Source organism: Pan troglodytes, chromosome 4 (genome assembly GCF_028858775.2).
Source record: "Pan troglodytes isolate AG18354 chromosome 4, NHGRI_mPanTro3-v2.0_pri, whole genome shotgun sequence".
Taxonomy (NCBI): Eukaryota; Metazoa; Chordata; class Mammalia; order Primates; family Hominidae; genus Pan; species Pan troglodytes.
In genome coordinates, this window is record NC_072402.2 from 59932949 (window position 1) to 59951036 (window position 18088).

The window sequence follows — 18088 nt, forward strand, 5'->3', positions numbered from 1 at the left end:
TCAGCCAACAGTGAGAGGGTTTTATGGACACACATAACTACAAGGGAAGTTGGGGGAGTTAAGCTGGTCAAGGGGGAGACAGGATTTTGTAGGACATCTGTAATGTTCCACAAATGTAAGCTTCACTGACTGTAGTGGAATGGCTTGTTGAAGATTAAAAACTGATGGCTTTTGTTTTGAACTGTGGAAGTGAGGCATGGAAGATCTTTCAGTAGCATTTAGACAGTGACTCGAGACATTTCTTCTTCTATCTCTTGCCACAAAGGTGGGGTTATAAACAGATCTATTGTTTTTGTAGGTGAGAACTCTCTTGAAGGAAATCATATTTTATTGTCCAAAAAGAAGGTAGGGGTTAACATTTTAGAGTTTAGAAGGCCAGAAAGAAAAGAAGCTTCCAGGTTTGTACTCGGATCCATTGTACCCACAGCAACAACCTGTAAACAGGCCATTTTGTGTTTTCTTCAGCAGAAAGGCAATCCAGGTCTCTTGTCCTGGAAAGCATTTAGAATGAGGCATTTGTGCTTTAGGGCATAGCAAAAGAGGTATCAGCATTCTGAGGAATGAGAAGGGGCAGGAAGTTTGTTCGGTGCTCAGCGTGAGAGCCGGTCTTGGGATCCTTCTGTGGCTCTAGTGGGTCCAGGGCTGGTGGACTGAGGAAAGGACTGTAGTGAGTGGACACTGCATGGTGCCTGTGGAGTGACTGGACCAGACCATCAGTCACAACCTTGTGTTTCAGGAGGGCTCTTGAATGACAGGCTGCTGATCTGCAGTTGAATGGAGCCTTCCTCTTCTCTGAAGTTCAGAGACCCTGTCCAGTAGTGTCTTTTGGAGATACCATCCATGAATGTCTCAGCCCCTGTGATATGGCATTGCTCAGCAACACCCCTGTGCTGGAGGGACACTCTTTCAGAATGGCTGCACTTGCTACTCCACGGGCAAAGAGCCAAGTGAATGCCTCCATGTACATCTAATCTCTCAAGTGGAAACGCCAGTAGCAATTTTCTGCGGAGCTTTCTTCCTCATCCTCTACTTCTATTCTGTTACCAAATTATGAGAATTTTACCTCTTAAGTATTGCTTGACACTCTTAACTTTTTCCAACTTTGGTGTCACCACACAAGCTTATATCATGATCATCCTTCTCACCTATACTTCTCCCATGGACTCTTTAGGTTGACTATTCCTTGCTCTTCCCTCCAACACAATCTGTTGCCACTGTATTCAAAGTTGCTGTCTTCCCATAGTTACCTGAATTATAGCTAAAACCCCTTAGTATTCCCCATGAAATTTGACTTTGTCTAGAAAGCCCAACTATCTTTTCTCCAGCCCATCATGGACCACATCCCTCACTCATATTGGCTTCATCCTATCACATTGGCCTTCTTCCAGGTCCTGGAGAAACTAGCCCTGCTCCTTCCTACCTTTGGACCTTTGCAAAGGCCATGCACTGGGCCTGGGGTGCTTTTTCACAGTCTGCCTGGGCAGAATTTGCTCCCAATCATCCTCCAGTTCTCAGATACATCAGGGTGACCGCTGACTCCTCCTAAGACTGGATCAAGTGCCTACTCCTTACTACATGGTATGATAAAACTTTTCTTCATAGCACTAGGTATAAAATGAGCCCAGTGGTCATTTTATACCTAATCATATAACATTTGATTAACACCCATGTTCTGCTGTAGACTGTAAGAATTATGAAGCCAGGAACTGTGCGATTTTTTTTCCCTTCCTTTCTTCCTTCCTTCCTTCCTTCCTTCCTTCCTTCCTTCCTTCCTTTCCTTTTGCATCTTAGACCACACTATCTTGTTCACATTTTACCTCTAATGCCTGACACACAGACGTTTCTCAATAAATTCTTGTTTAATGTGCAAGTAATAACAGCAGGGACATGCTTTAAAATTTTCAAAACTGTGCTGGGCACAGTGACTCATGCCTGTAATTTAAGCACTTTGGGAGGCTGAAGCAAGGGGATCGCCTGAGCCTAGGGGTTCTAGACCAGCCTGGGAGACATGGTGAAACCCTGTCTCTACAAAAACAAAAACAAACACAAACAAAAGACAAAAAAAATAGCCGAGCATGGTGGAATGTGCCTGTAATCCCAGCTGCTTGAGTGGCTGAGGCAGGAGAATTGCTTGAGCCTGGGAGCTTGAGGCTGCACTGGGCCATGCTCATGCCACTGTGCTCCTGGGCAACAGTGAGACCTTGTCTCAAAATAAATATAATATAATATAATATAAAATAAATTTCAAAGCCTTTTCATATACATGATCTCACTTGACAAATGAGAGGGAAAGGGGGAGTTAGAGTCCCTTCTCAGCATGCTGCTCTGCCTGCCTTACATAGAATCTGCTATCAGAGGAAGAGCTTTAAACAAGCTTTTGGGGCCAGGGTATAGTGTGGGATGTGATGAATGGTGCCTTGTAAGATGCTTCCTGTGAAGCTTGCCCATGGGAATGAGTTATATGTATAATACATATACATTTGTATGAACTCTGCACAAAATACGAGGTAAGATGGAAAATGGCTGGAAAAGTGCCAAAGAGACGTGGGAAGTTTGTAGAAAGGTGATAGTCAGGAAAGAATAAGTAGTTAAAATAAGCTAATGTGTGGCTAGAGAGGAAATAATATTTTGAGGTAGGCTAGATAAAACATCATGACTAGAAAGAAAACAGGAAGAATATTACTGAAGAAAATTGGCCAAGAAAAAAATGCAAACTCTAAAAGGTCAGAGAGCCATTTGAAAGAAGGGGGTTGAGAGATCAAGGCCTACGCCAGTGCCTTCCGGGCAGCCGCCCTTTTGAGTAGAGTTGATTTGTGGATATATTTAGGTGCCTGGTTGAAAGACAAAACACAGCACTCAGATACTTTCTCTCATCTTATTTCATCTTGACGTTGGTCATTATTGCTAAGGAGACAGGGACATGGAAAACCACTTAGGGAAAGTAAAGACAGAGATTTTAAGGTGAAAAATAATTTGGTCATAGGACCCTTTAACCTTCCTTTCTCAGGTCTCTGAGAATAAAAAAATGGTCTTTGGCATGCTAACCTTTAACTTTGTACATTTGATTCTGCAACCTAGAGGGAGAAAGAAAGAGAGAGAGCACACGATTGGATGGTAGAAATGGGTTCCATACTTCCCCTTTGGAGAGAATTTTTTCTTTGGCCCTGCCATTCACTTCAATATTGTCCTCACCTTCTTAACTCTAAATTCCTGTACTTATGTCTCCTCAGTCTCACCTCTCATTCACCCTTTAATCCCTTCATTCTCCTAAAATTGCTCTTTGTCATTCCAGAATATGTTATTTGGAGTCTTTTACTGCATCTAGCACTTTCTGCATGCATTTTCTATCATTTGTGTATACACTTCATTTGTTGTGTATATAGTAGATTATAGGTACCCAGAGGCACAAATCCTTATCTACGGGGATGTATCATGTTCATTTCTGACTCTGTAAGGCACTTGCTCAGTGTCTTATATATAGTAGGATGTCAATAAATATTTATTGCTCTGAATGGCTAAAACCACATTACCTTAAACTATTCAGGGGCATATGCCTCCTGTTTTTCCTTCTATTTCAAATATGTCACAGGAAGAAAAAAACTGCCTTATCTGGTATAATCTTCCAAGGATTTTATAAAAATTCAAAACACATACTGTATCCAACTCATGAACTCATCAACTTAGCCTGCATCCAAGGATTTTCAGGAGACTGGAAAAAAGGAAACACACTAAAATAGAATATACTTTTTTATGTTTGATGTTTTTCTTCCTTGATTTTTCTGGGAATATTTATAGATAAAAGAGTATACTTTTCATACACAAGTGTTATATATATACGTTTTGTGTGTGTGTGTGTGTGTGTGTCTGTGTGTTATGAGGTATACTTCACTGAAAAACTTAAGGCCAGGGACTGCTTTTGAAAGCCACAATGTGGCCATGTGGCTCCTTAAGACTTACGACCAGTAATGGAGACGGTGAAGATAAACTCCTTCAGCTTTGGGATCATGATGCCACAGCTTTGTTCTGGCTGTCTGTCCTCTATAGATGTCTACCAGTTCCTATTAGCTGATTACAGAGGTACACATTGGCAAGGCACGTATATGCACACATGTGCAATACAGAAGTCTACCTGGATTCTGCCACCCTGGGCTTCTCATATCCTCATTACTAGAGCCTGGAAGAGCACATTGGAGATCTGGCTCTGGCTTGGATCCCTTAGGACTTCACGTCTTGGTGGCCTATCTCATCTGCAGGGAGAAGACATGGGAGGCTGTGGTGACCACCATTAGGGTCAGCTCGCAGGTTGCTTTCACTACTCTGTCAGTCAATCAGCAGTCAACTAATCTTTATTGAGCACCTACTATATGTAATGCATGAATGGCGCTGCTCTAGGCAGGGGAGATACAAATTCTTCAGATACCTGTGACTCAACTCTGGCCTCAGAGGAGGTGAGGGTCCCTCCTTCATCCCTCCTGTCTCATCGTGGGTCACAGAGAGTCCCCAGCACTATCTTTCCTGTCTTGTTATAATAGTCTTAGAGTACCTCTTCATTTTATAGCTAAACTAGTAATGATCCTAGGATTACCAAATTTACAACAAAATTCACTCTTGTAATCTAACAGCTTGCCAAAATATGGGTGATTTTTTAGATTTTGAAGTGGAAAAAGGAGGCAGTGGAGATGGGGAGACAACTTACCATTCGTTTTGACAAAGAGGAAAATTAAAATGAAGAGATTCACCCAGGCCCACTGTTTTTTCCATGTCCTTGTGTGAAAGTGTAGAAAGGTTTGATGGGAGAGAAAGAACACTCAGATTGGGTGTGCTTACTCATGCCTTCAACCATTCTATGTGCTGGGCCCTCTGCCAGGGCTTAGAAATATAACAGTCAATAAGACAGGCACAGTGTGTCAGGACACCAGGGTTTTGATTTGACTCTTGCCAAATGAATTTTGTGACCCTGAGAAGACACTTCACTTTTCTTGCTCTCAGTGTCCACATCTGTAAGCTGAGACTGACACTGGAGGTGGCCAACATTCTCTAACTTTTTCCTAGCTCCGCCTGGAACCTCTAGGACCAGGGACACAAACTCTTATCTTGGAAATGGAGGTACTGGTGCCGGTCACTTTTCCATGAAGGGCTCGGGAGATGCCTCTGGGGTCCAGTCCCCTCTAGACAGTGAGCATCCAGATTCCTGAGGATCAAGGGGAGGTGTGATGATCTCCATTGTCCTGGGCCAGGAAATGCCAAACAGGAGTTTCACATTCAGCTCCTTCTCTGGACTACCCTGGGAAGGAGCCCACCTCCTGCTGCTCAGCCCAGCGGGTGCTCTGTGCTGACTCTCACACGGGCTGTCAGCACATTGACTGCATTCCTCTGCATTCTCCCGGCTTCAGGGTTGTCAGCCAATTAAAAGAGCAATTCTGACACTGGATGAAAAGGGAAGGGAGAGCTATGTTTGGTGCAAAGTGTGGGCAGGAGGCACTGCTGGTGCTGGAGGAGTCCAGGCTGGATGCAGAAGCTTCTCCTCCCTCCTGTGGAGGAGGACAGCCCTGCCCAGCCCACCAAGCTCATCCCTGTCCCCACAGCAGACAGCTGGCCCCAACCCCTGGAAGATGCTGCCGCTGTGGTCTGTGCAGAATTTAATTACACCTTTGGGAGGTGTTTTTTGTCCCCCTGCACATCACCAGGAAGAAACTATGACTTGCAAATTCAGGGTTCTTAACCTTTTTTTGTGCCCTTTGGCTGTCTGGTAAAGCCTATGGATCCCCTCTCAGAAGAATGTTTTTAAATGCAAAAATTTAAATACATACATAGAATTATAAAGGACATAAAGGACACCAATCATATTAAAATCAATAAACAAAATATTTTAGTGATAAAGTGATAGAATCACAGGTACTGCTAATACTACAGTGTTTGCTGCCTATGGTGTTATTTATTGCTGCATAACACAACTTAGCAACTCAAAAATAACAAATATCACACTCAGTTTCTAAGGGTTGGGAATCTAGGAGGGGCTTAGCTGGGCGTTTTTCCTCTGAGTCTCCCATGAGGTTGAAGTCAAGTTGTTGGCCAGGACTCCAACCATCTGAAGGCAGGAAGATTGACTTCCAACTTCCAAGCTCACTCATGTGGCTGTTGGCTGGTCTCACATTCTCGCTGGCTCTTGGCTGGATGCCTTAGTTCCTTGTCACATGTCAAGACATGGCAGCTGGCTTCCCTTAGAGTGAGTGATGGAGAAAAAGAACAAGAGTCCCAGTCAGAAGCTGCACCCTTTCATAACCTAATCTCGGAAGTAACAGCCATCACTCCTCCTGTGCCCTATGTCACAGGACCAATGTGGGGCTACAAGGGAGGGACTGCACGGGTGTGTGAACATCAGGAGGGGGGTCCCTGGAGCCACATGGGAAGCCAACTATCACACCTACATTCATGACAGAGGGACAGGCTAAATTTTCATTATAGCTTAGTAAAAATAGAGACATAAATTTTTTTCTCATCCAGTTTCCTGGAACCTGAGATCTAGCCACAGACCCCAAGTTAAGAATCCCTGATAGATTGAAAGCATTTTTGTTTCCAGGCAATTTCTAGTCTTTTTATTCATGACTTTTTTAGCTTTATTGAGGTACAATAAAAAAATTGAACACATTTAAGGTGTACAATTTGGTGTTTTGATATATGTATGTATTGTGGAATGATAGCCAGAATTTATTGAGGTATAATTAAAACTTGTACACATTTAAGGTATACAACTTGGTGTTTTGATATACACATGTATTGTAAAATGACAGACACAGTCAAGCTAACTAATGTATCTTCACCTCACACAATTTAACCATAGTCACATTGATGTATGTTAGATGTCCAGAACTTACTCATCTTGCAAAACTGAAACTTTATACCCTTTGATCAATGTCTCCACATTTCTTCCTTCCCCCCAGCCCCTGGTAACCATCATTCTACTCTCCACTTCTATGAGTTTGACTATTTTAGATTCTACATATAAGTGAGATCCTGAAATATTTGTCCTTCTGTGTTTGGCTTATTTTACTTAGTATCATATCCTTCAGATTCATCCATGTTGTTGCAAATGGCAGGATCTCCTTCTTTTTTTAGGCTGAATGATATTCTGTTTTGTATATGTATACATATATACCACATTTAAAAAAATCACTTATCTATTGTAGACATTTAGGTTGTTTCTATATCTTGGGTATTGTGAATAATGCTTCATTGCACATTGGAGTATTCATATCTCTTCAGGATACTGATTTCATTTCCTTTGCATATATACCCAGAAATGAGACTGCTAAGTCATATGGTAGTTTTATTTTTAACTTTTTGGGGAACCTCCATACTGTTTTCCATAATAGCTATACCAATTTACATTTCCACCAAGAGTGTACAAGGGTTTCCTTTTCACCACATCCTCACCAACACATGCTATCTTTTGTCTTTTTGATAATAGCCATTCTAACAGGTGAGAGGTGATATTATATTGTGATTTTAATTTGCATTTTCCTGATTATTAGTGATGTTGAGCACCTTTTTATACACCTGTCAGCCGTTTGTATATCTTCTCTGATAAATGTCTATGTCCTTTGCCCATTTTTTATTGGGTTGTTTGATTTTTGCCATTAAGTTGTTATGAATTCCTTATATATTTTGGATGTTAAGCCCTCATCAGATACATGGTTTGCAAATATTTTCTCCCACTTCGTAGGTTACCTTTCACTTTGTTGATTGTTTCCTTTGCTGTACAGAGGCTTTTTAGTTTGATAGAATCCCATTTTTCTATTTTTGCTTTTGTTGCCTGTGCTTTTTGGGGTTATATCCAAGAAAAATCATTGCCCAAACAAAGATCAAAAAGCTTTTTCCCTATGTTTTATTCTAGTAGTCTTTCTGATTTTAGGTCTTACATTTAAGTCTTTATTTTGAGTTGATTTTTGTATATAGTGTGAGATAAGGGTCCAATTTCGTTCTTCTGCATGTGGATATCCAGTTTTCCCAATACCATCTGTTGAAGAGACAATCTTTTCCCCATTGTGTTTTCTTGGCACCTTTGTGAAAGATCAGTTAATGAGTGTATTTATTTCTGGGCTCTCTATTCTGTTCTATTGGCTTATATGTCTGTTTTATGCCAGTGTCATGCTGTTTTGATTGTTATAGCTTTGTAATATATTTTGAAATCTAGACAGCTGTTGCTTCCAACTTGGCTCTTCTTACTCAACATTGCTTGGACTATTCAGAGGTTTTTGTGATTTCATATAAATTTTAGAATATTTTTTCTATTTCTATAAAGAATGCCTTTGGAATTTTAATAGAAATGTCATTGAATCTGTAGATCACTTTGGGTAGTATGGATATTTTAACAATATTCTTTTAATCCATGAAAACAAGATTTCTTTCTATTTATCTGTGTCTTCTTTAATTTCTTCATCAATGTATTATAATTTTCAGTGTATAAGCTGGCCCTAGGGGAGCGGAGTTACTCAGGTAAAATGCTTTCTATACTTTTCTATATGGCTGTCCTCAGTTTTTGTGCTCCACTGGGTGGCTGCAGCTTCTTAACCTCACTCCGGAGCTCTCCCAGTGCTCTTTCAGTCCATGGATAATTGCCAAATTGTTGTTTATTTGGCGGGGGAGGAGGGTCAGAACCTCCTAGTCCACCATCTTGCTGATGTCACTCCTTAGACAATTTCTGTGTCTAAAGAGAAATGCTATAGGATAATAAATATTACAGACCATCCTCTACTCATCAAAGCTGCAGGGCCAGTGCACAGGCCTGAAAAGCTTCCCTTTGATTAGTTGAGCTCAGGGTTGCTGACACTCTTAGCCTTGCACAGAGCCTAACGTATGGAAGATGGTGTATATTTATGGGATGAAGAGATCTTATTGATTAGTGCATATCAGATCAAAATATGTTAAAGTCAGGCAAATTGCTGGAGACCATCAGTAGATTACTTTTTACAGAGAGACTATACATGCCTTGCTCCTGCCTGGAAAACTCTGCCTGTTCTGTTCCCTGAGCTTGGAATGCTCTTCTTCCAGATATTGCTCTTTTCCTGCCTTCCTACATTTCTTAACTCAACTACCACTTTCTCGGCAAGGTCTCCAATCTGCTTCTTCTGTAATAGGAGTTTCTCAGATAGCCCTGAAAGATCCTCATCCCCTGGTCTTTGTGTCCTTCTATAGTCTTGTCCTTGAGTGTGGGAGGGACCTAGTGACCAACTCCTAAGGAAAAGAAAATAGCAAGAGGGATGGCATGTCACTTCCAAGATTAGGTAACAAAGAGTCTGGCTTATTTCCAGCTTGCCCTCCCTTCCTCTCTCACTTGCTCTCTTTGGTGAAGCCAGCTGCCATGTTGTGAACTGCCCTAGAGAAGCTGATGTGGCCAGGATAGGAGGGAGGGCTCTGCCAACCAGCTGATAAAGAGTTGAGAACCTCGGTCCAACAAACTTCCAGAAATCGATTCCTTGCCAACAACCATGTGAGTGATCTTGGAGGTGGATCCTCCCCTGTTCAAACCCTGAGATGACTGCATGCCTGGCCAGCACCTTGATTACAACCTTGTGAGACCTGAGACCCTGGCCCAGCCTGTGACTTCCTGAGCCAGAGGACCCTGGGCACAGCTAAACTGTGCCTGGATTTCTGAGTCATGGAAACTGTGATCATAAATGTTTCTTGTTTTAAGCCACTCATATTTGGGGTAGTTTGTTATTCAGCAAGAGGTAACTAACACATTATCAACAATTATAACATCTCACTTTCACCTGATAGGTGTTTCCTATCCTTCACTTCCACTACACGCCATTGTTCCTCCTTACCACTTTTCACTATATAACACATATTTTTTACTTACATATGTTGTTGTCTGTTTCCCCCAATAGAATGTGAGTTCTATGAGGGCAGGCATTTTTGGCTAGAAGTATACCTAGAACAGTGATTGGTGCACATTCAGTGCTCAATAAATACTTGCTGAATAAATGAAGGATGTGAAAATGGGAATGGGAGGAGCATGCCTAGAGTTCCGGTGGCATTTGAGAGAGCAACCCCTGGATGTGCTATCTAGACACATTCGACTCACCCTTCCCACCACTGTGAGATTATTCTCCATATCCCTGCCCTACCTCCTATACTTCCCTTGACCTGGGCAAGCAGGGCCCCTGTCCCAGACCCTGTACCTCATCAGGGATCTCATCTTGGAGTGTCTTCCTCATATTTGTCTAAATCCTCTTCCAGCACCTGAGAACAGCCTAGATTGGTAGTGCCTCTGTTGGGGTGCCCCAAGTCCAGACTGCCTCCCATGTAGACCCAGTCCTCATTGCTCTTGTTCAAGTGCTGTCCTGCCACCACCACCTCAGAACCCTGACCACCCCCAGTGAGAATCATTACAGCAAGGCACTGTTAGTGACAAGAATGCGCTGGCCAGGAGAGTAACAACAACAATAATAATAATGAAGGTTATAGATTGAAGGAGAACTAATAAAATAAATTTTAGTTGAATCCTGGTTTGAAAAAAATCACATCCACAATGCCCTTCCTTATATTTTTTCCCAGCTGTAAAACAAAGGCCTCATCAAATTGATGAGTCAGGAAAGATATAAAGGACATAGCCCTCTGTCCCCAGTTTGCTGGGGGCAGGAATTTTTGCCAATTTCAAACAAATCCACAGTTGATCGGTTTTCCTAGAGCCTATATACTTGTCAACATGAATGGGCTTCTACATGATTTAAGCCACTTCACAACAACAAAAGAAGGATGTTTCTTCCTTTTTCATTATCTAAGCCTTTAAAAATAGTCGAGATAAGCCTTCAGCAGGAATGCAGTTTACATACGTGAGGCCTCTGCCAAGGGGTGACTTTTGCCTTATTTTGTTCTTGTCTCTTAGTCATCCCAGCCCTAATGTAGCACAGGATCTGGTTCTAAACAGCCTGGGTTGAAAATGCAACTCTAACCCTTAGGTGTATGACCTTGAACATGGCACTTCTCAGTTTTATCATTTGTAAAATGGTGTATCAGTTCATTTTCATGCTGCCGATAAAGACATACCTGAGACTGGGCAATTTAGAAAAGAAAGAGGTTTAATTGGACTCACAGTTCCACATAGCCAGGGAGGCCTCACAATCATAGCAGAAGGCAAGAAGGAGCAAACCACATCTTATATGAATGGCAGAAGGCAAAGGAAGAGCTTGTGCAAACCATCAGATCTCATAACATTCACTCACTAGCATGAGAACAGTGCAGGAAACATCTGCCCCCATAATTCAATCACCTCCCACCGGGTTCCTCCCATGGCATGTGGGAACTGTGAGTGTTACAATTCAAGATGAGATTTGGGTGGGGACACAGGCAAACCATATCATTCTGCCCTTGGACCCTCCCAAATCTCATGTCCTCACATTTCAAAACCAATCATGCCTTCCTAACTGTGCCCCAAAGTCTTAACTCATTTCAGCATTAACTCAATAGTCCACAGTTCAATGTCTCATCTGAGACAGGCAAGTCCTTTCCACCTAGGAGCCAGTAAAATCAAAAGCAACGTAGTTACTTCCTAGGTACAATGGGGATACAGGCATTGGGCAAATACAGCCATTCCAAATGGGATAAATTGGCTAAAACAAAGGGGCTTCAGGCCCCATTCAAGTCCAAAATCCAACAGTTCAGTCAAATCTTAAAGCTCCAAAATGATCTCCTTTGACTCCATGACTCACATCCAGGTCATGCTCATGCAAGTGGTGGGTTCCCATGGTCTTGGGCAGCTCTGCCCCTGTGGCTTTGTAGGGTACAACCTCCCTCTAGGCTACTTTCATGGGCTGGTGTTGAGTGTCTGTGGCTTTTCCTGGTGCACGGTGCAAGCTGTCAGTGGATCTACCATTCTGGGGTCTGAAGGACAATGGCTCTCTTCTCACAGCTTCATTAGGCAGTGCCCCAGTAGGGACTCTGTGTGGGGGCTCTGACCCCACATTTCCCTTCCATACTACGCTAGCAGAGGTTCTCCATGAGAGCCCTACCCCTGTAGCAAACTTCTGCCTGGACATCCAGGCATTTCCATATATCCTCTGAAATCTAGGCAGAGGTTCCCAAACCCCAATTCTTAACTTCTGTGCACTGGCAGGCTCAACACTGCATGGAAGCTGCCAAACCTTGAAGTTTGCACCCTCTGAAGCCACACTCTGAGTTCTATGTTGGCCCTTTTCCGCCACAGCTGGAGCAGCTGGGATGCAGAGCACCAAGTCCCTAGGCTGCACACAGCACGGGGACCCTGGGCCCAGTCCCTGAAACCACCTTTTCCTCGTAGGCCTCTGGGTCTGTGATGGAATGGGCTGCTATGAAGACCTCTGACATGCCCTGGATACATTTTCCCCATTGTCTTGCAACTTAACATTCGACTCCTTGTTACTTATGAAAACTTTTGCAGCCAGCTTGAATTTCTCCTCAGAAAATGGGATTTCTTTTCTATCATATTGTCAGCCTGCATATTTTCCAAACTTTTATGCTCTGCTTCCCTTATAAAACTGAATGCCTTTAATAGCACTCAAGTCACCTCTTGAATTGCTTTGCTGCTTAGAAATTTCTTCTGCCAGATACTCTAAATCATCTTTCTCTAGTTCAAAGTTCCACAAATCTCTAGGGCAGGGGCAAAATGCTGCCAGTCTCTTTGCTAAAACATAACAAGACTCACCTTTGCTCTAGTTCCCAACAAGTGCCTCATTTCCATCAGAGATCACCTCAGCCTGGACCTTGTGGCCACATCGCTATCAGCATTTTGGTCAAAGCCAATCAACAAATCTCTAGGAAGTTCCAAACTTTCCCACATTTTCCTGTCTTCTTCTGAGCCCTCCAAACTGTTCCAACCTCTGCCTGTTACCCAGTTCCAAAGTTGCTTCCACATTTTGGGGTATCTTTTCAGCAGTGCCCCACTCTACTGGTACCAATTTACTGTATTAGTCTGTTCTCATGCTGCTGACAAAGACATACCCAAGACTAGGCAATGTACAAAAGAAAGAGGCTTATTGGCCTTATAGTTCTATGTGGCTGGGGAGAGCTCACAATCATGGTGGAAGGTAAGGAAGAGCAAGTCTTGTCTTTCATGGATGGCAGCAGGCAAAGAGAGACATCTTGTGTAGGAAAGCTCCCATTTTTAAAACCATCAGATCTCATGAGCTCATTCACTATCATGAGAACAGCACGGGAAAGACCTGCCTCCATAATTCAATCACCTCCTACTGGGTTCCTCCCACAACATGTGGGAATTGCGGGAGTTACAATTCAAGATGAGATTTGGGTGGGAACACAGCCAAACCATATCAAATGGACACAATAATAGTGTGATAGGAAGAATAATGGCCCTTAAAGCTGCCCATGTCCTCATCTTCAGAGCTATGACTATGTCACCTTACCTGGAAAAAGAACTTTGTGTGTTTAAGGTTACATGCAGACTTTGTGTGTTTAAGGTTACATGCAGAGGTGAGAGATTAACTTAGATTATGTAGGTGAGCTAAATACATTTGCATGAGTTCTTAAAAGCAAAAAACATTTCCTAGGGGTGATCAAAGAGAAAGATGCTATGATAGCCAAAGGATTTTCTGGGTAACTGTGGAAAAGGACATAAATATCCCTGAAAACTTGCTTCATTTGATTAAAAAATTATGTGAATTTTCTGGTGAAAAGACATCACCAGAAAGTACTGAAGAAGCCCTTCACAAACCTCAGAATTTTATATTAGCCACATTTTTAAAAAGTATTAAACATACTTTAATAATATATTTTATTTAATCCTATGTGTCTAAAAATAATCCCAGCTCTTTGGGAGGCTGAGGCGGGCATATCACGAGGTCAGATCAAGACCATCCTGCCTGACACGGTGAAAACCCGTCTCTACTAAAAATACAAAAAATTAGCTGGGCATGCTGGCATGCACCTGTAGTCCCAGCTACTCAGGAGGCTGAGAGGCGGGAGAATCACTTGAACCCGGGAGGTGGAGGTTGCAGTGAGCCGAGGTTGTGCCACTGCACTCCAGCCTGGGTGACAGAGTGAGACTCCATCTCAAAAATAAATAAATAAATAAATAATTCTAATGCATGATATATATAAAAATTATTAGAGATATTTTATGTTGTTTCATACTAAGTATTTGAAAGTATTGAGTGCTTTATACTGGCAGCTCATCTCAATTTGAACTAGTCACATTTCAAGTGCTCAATAGCCACAAGCGGCTGATGGCTACTGTGTTAAACAGTGCAGCTTACAGAGCATAAGTGGCCAAGTTTGTAGCTTTAAGACAGTTTTTTTTTTTCCTTCTTTCTTTCTTTCTTTTTTTTTTTTTGAGAAGGAGTCTTGCTCTGTAGCCCAGGCTGGAGTGCAGTGGCGCGATCTCGGCTCACTGCAAGCTCCACCTCCCAGATACACGCCATTCTCCTGCCTCAGCCTCCCAAGTAGCTGGGACTACAGGCGCCCGCCACCACGCCCGTATAATTTTTTTGTATTTTCAGTAGAGACGGGGTTTCACCGTGTTAGCCAGGATGGTCGAAATCTCCTGACCTCGTGATCCGCCCGCCTCGGCCTCCCAAAGTGCTGGGATTACAGGCGTGAGCCACCGCGCCCGGCCAAGACAGTTCTTAAGTGTAAGTAGATAACCAAGGATTACCAAACATTCGAGGAAAGTGTTTAATTTGAAATATAAAAACAAACAAATGTTGCGAGATAATTCCCTTTAGTCTTTCATATTTCTGCAAATCTTTCAAGCAGAGGCACAGAATGCTTTTCTAGGCTATCTTTTCAAGGGTCTTTGTACAGCAAACAGTCTTGAAAGAGACAGTATGACCTATCACAACAAAGGGCAAATTCATTTCCTGCTCAGTATACTGTCTCACTCTGGAGCAAAAGTCAGATAAGCTCACTGTCCATTATAAAAGACTGGGGTCCCCTAAGCTTGGGGTTCCTCTCCTATAATCACCTACTGTGCATGAAGGCATTACCCAGGCTTCTTTGTGTTGCCCTGTGGGAACCGATGCTCGGGAAACTGATACGAATGCTGAAACTCTGGCTGTGGCTATTGCTGTGAATAACGTAGTGTCTCTGACCCAGAAGTCTCATGCCTTCTTAAAGCATCCAAGCAACTGTAGTAGGCTAACTTGTTAGACTGCAAGTGGACTAAAAGTCTTAGACTCGTCATAATTCTTGACCAAAAAAAAAAAAAAAAAAAAAACAGGAAAAGACAAAAGCAGCTCGGAGAAAACGGAAACTGTAAAGGGATATAAAATTTTTTTAAAAATTAACTTGATCCTTAGAGAGATTTTGTAAAATTATTATATCCATGAAAGGAGAATGGGATGCCACAGAAATAGAATAATCATGGACTAAGAAAGAAATTTGAGGAGTTAAAATTGCGATGGCAGGAATGTAAAATGCATTAGAAAAGTTGGAAAATAAAATTGAGGAAAACAGGAAAGAAAGAAAAGAAAATTAGAAGATCCATCCAGGAGATCTAATATCTAAATAATAGGAGTTCCAGAATGAGTACAAAATTGAGGGAAAGAAATTAACAAAGAGAATAACTTAAGTAAATTTGAAACATGAGTTTTGAAGTTGAGTCCCACTAATGCAAAGCCCATTGGATAAAAGTAGACCCACACCAAGGCATGTCATCATTAAATTTCAGAGCCCTGGGAAAAAACAACATCTTGTCAGTTTCCAGAGAGACGTAAGACTTCCTGTATAAGGCCCAACAATTAGAATTGCTTTGGATCTCTAAACATCCTCAGTGGAAGTTAAAGGACAATAGAGAATCTGCCTTTAAAATTGTGAGAGCTCTCTTACCCAGCCAAATTGTCAATTTAATATGAGAGCAGCATACGAATACTTTCAAACATGCAAAGTCTTAAAAAGAGAGAAGTAAAAGGGACACATGGAATTATGATGAAATGAGATTCTCAAGATGACAATTGTGTACTAGGGTAGAAAGCAATCAGTCTGGAATAGAAAAATCAGAACAATTCCATCTGGAAAAGATGGTTTCGAGAAATTGAAATTGATAGAATATTTGATATATTTGAAAATATAAAGAGAACATTTAAACATTATGAGAGTATTTAGAGCTGAGGTTTGTGAAGAGCTCCAGAAGCACTTTTTGATGATATCTATTTACATATCTGTTCTAATTAATGATAAGCGCATTGAAAACTAAGCAAATTATAAAATAACACAACTAATCACTAACTTCTAGGAAAACAAAAAAATGTACAAGACAGAAAAAGCAAGAGTATATATCTATATATATATATCTATATATATATATCTATATATATAAAAACATGGTTCCATGGTGAGCAGTGTTTACATAGTCCTAATTATGTAAACACTGATTATTGATACATTCTACATTATCATATAAATATACTGTATCGAGAGAATAAGGGGATGAGAAGTGGGCTTGTAGGAGGGGGTGGATGCCATGAAAATCTTGATTATTTAGTTTTAGCCATTATGGAGAATGAACTAGCAATATAAGCATGTTACTCAGAAATATGAAGGTAAGTATCAAAAATAAGAGTTAAAATTGCTGCATGTGGTTGCCTCTGGGAGCTGTAATGGTCTGGGCATAGAGGATTGCTCTTAGTTTTGGTAATTAGTCTGTGGACTATATAACTAATATTATGTACAGCTACAACTTTCATAAAATAAATACTAACTTTAGTAACACAAAAATAAAAAGAAGACACTGTGTGATTTTACGTTGTGTTTTGTCCCCTTTCTGCCACCATGACAGGAGGGCAGGTGGCTTAAAATGAATTGTCAGCTGCTGGGAGCCATGTGGGTCCTATGGAAGCTTCTCCAACAGCCTCAGGGCAGCAGCAGCAGCACCCAGAGTAGCTCTTGTTCCTCTACGAAACCTCCTCAAAAAGGTACCATGGCCATGAATAAAGCATTCAAGACAGTCACCTTCCAGGAGGGTCCCACGAGGAGAAATGAGGGGAAGAACACAAGAAAGGCTTTGTCTGACTACAGGGAACAATTCATTGGCAGAAATTGCCCTGAGATTGACTCCCCATTGCCTTGGGTCCCGAGGTCCTGGGAGAGAAAAGGTCAGTTCATTTTTTATTAACTCTTTAAATGTCAGTGTCTTTATAATTAGTAATGTAACAAAATTATATGGGTGTAATACTTGGTGCCATGGGATCTTGGTTTTTCCCCCAGCTTGTGAGCTGGTTATCACAGTTCCATCAACCTGTGGGCTGTGGGAAGTTCTACCAGACTCTCAGCAAACAAAATGCTGTGTCCTAGACCCAGATGCGGCTCCTGTTCCCTGTCAATTTTGCAATTAGCAGGGGAGGGAAGATGGAGACAAACCATTATAAAGCAGATTAGCTTTTGATCAGCGCTATGAAAATGCTCCTAATAACCAATACTATAAGAGTTGAGGAACAAAAGATCTCACTCCTTGCTGCATTAATTACAGAAGACATCATGGCTGAGGCAGACTCTTAGAGGCAAATGCAAATTTCCCATAGGCAAAAATGGTGGGAGATTTCAGCCAATAAGAATAGCTTGAGTCAAGACACAGATATTTGGAAAGACAAAATTCAGTTGGAATGCCAACTATGTGTCATTATCAATAGCCTCATACGGTGCTAAAGACCAAGCTTCCCCTTCTGTAAATCTACCCAGAATCACATATTAGTCTGTGGCAGGACCAAGATTCAAACCCTGGTCTACCTATGCAAAATCTGTGTGTTCCTAGCATCCTGTGCTGCCTCTTATGTAAACATAACACAGTGTAAAGCTATTGGAAAAATAATTTTGGGCTCCCCCGAAGCCAGACCAGATAAAACTCAAGTGCAAGTAATTTATTTTGCAGTTGATTCCAGGAAACTTTAGTAAAGGAATGGGGAAAAGAGACAGAGAAGGAAAGAGAACTGATAAAGGGTTCTTTATTAAGAGAGTTGCCACTATAGCTAGAGCTCAGTCCAGCTGCGGAATTCAGGCATTCAGTGCACACAACCTGCTCCTCCTGGCTATACCTCCCCAAGTGGGTGAGGGGCCTGGGGTAATTATGTATTCCAGCTACTGGCTGAAGGATGCTGAG

At 41.8% G+C, this 18088-nt stretch overlaps 1 long non-coding RNA gene across 1 annotated transcript in view; it reads left to right on the forward strand.

Annotated features, from left to right (window-relative positions):
• LOC104006450 (uncharacterized) overlaps positions 1-18088 on the forward strand; it is a 76336-nt gene that overhangs the window by 11462 nt on the left and 46786 nt on the right. Inside the window, exon 2 of the long non-coding RNA XR_008547991.1 lies at positions 16772-17087. This is a non-coding gene — a long non-coding RNA (uncharacterized LOC104006450). The remainder of the gene's footprint in view (positions 1-16771; positions 17088-18088) is intronic.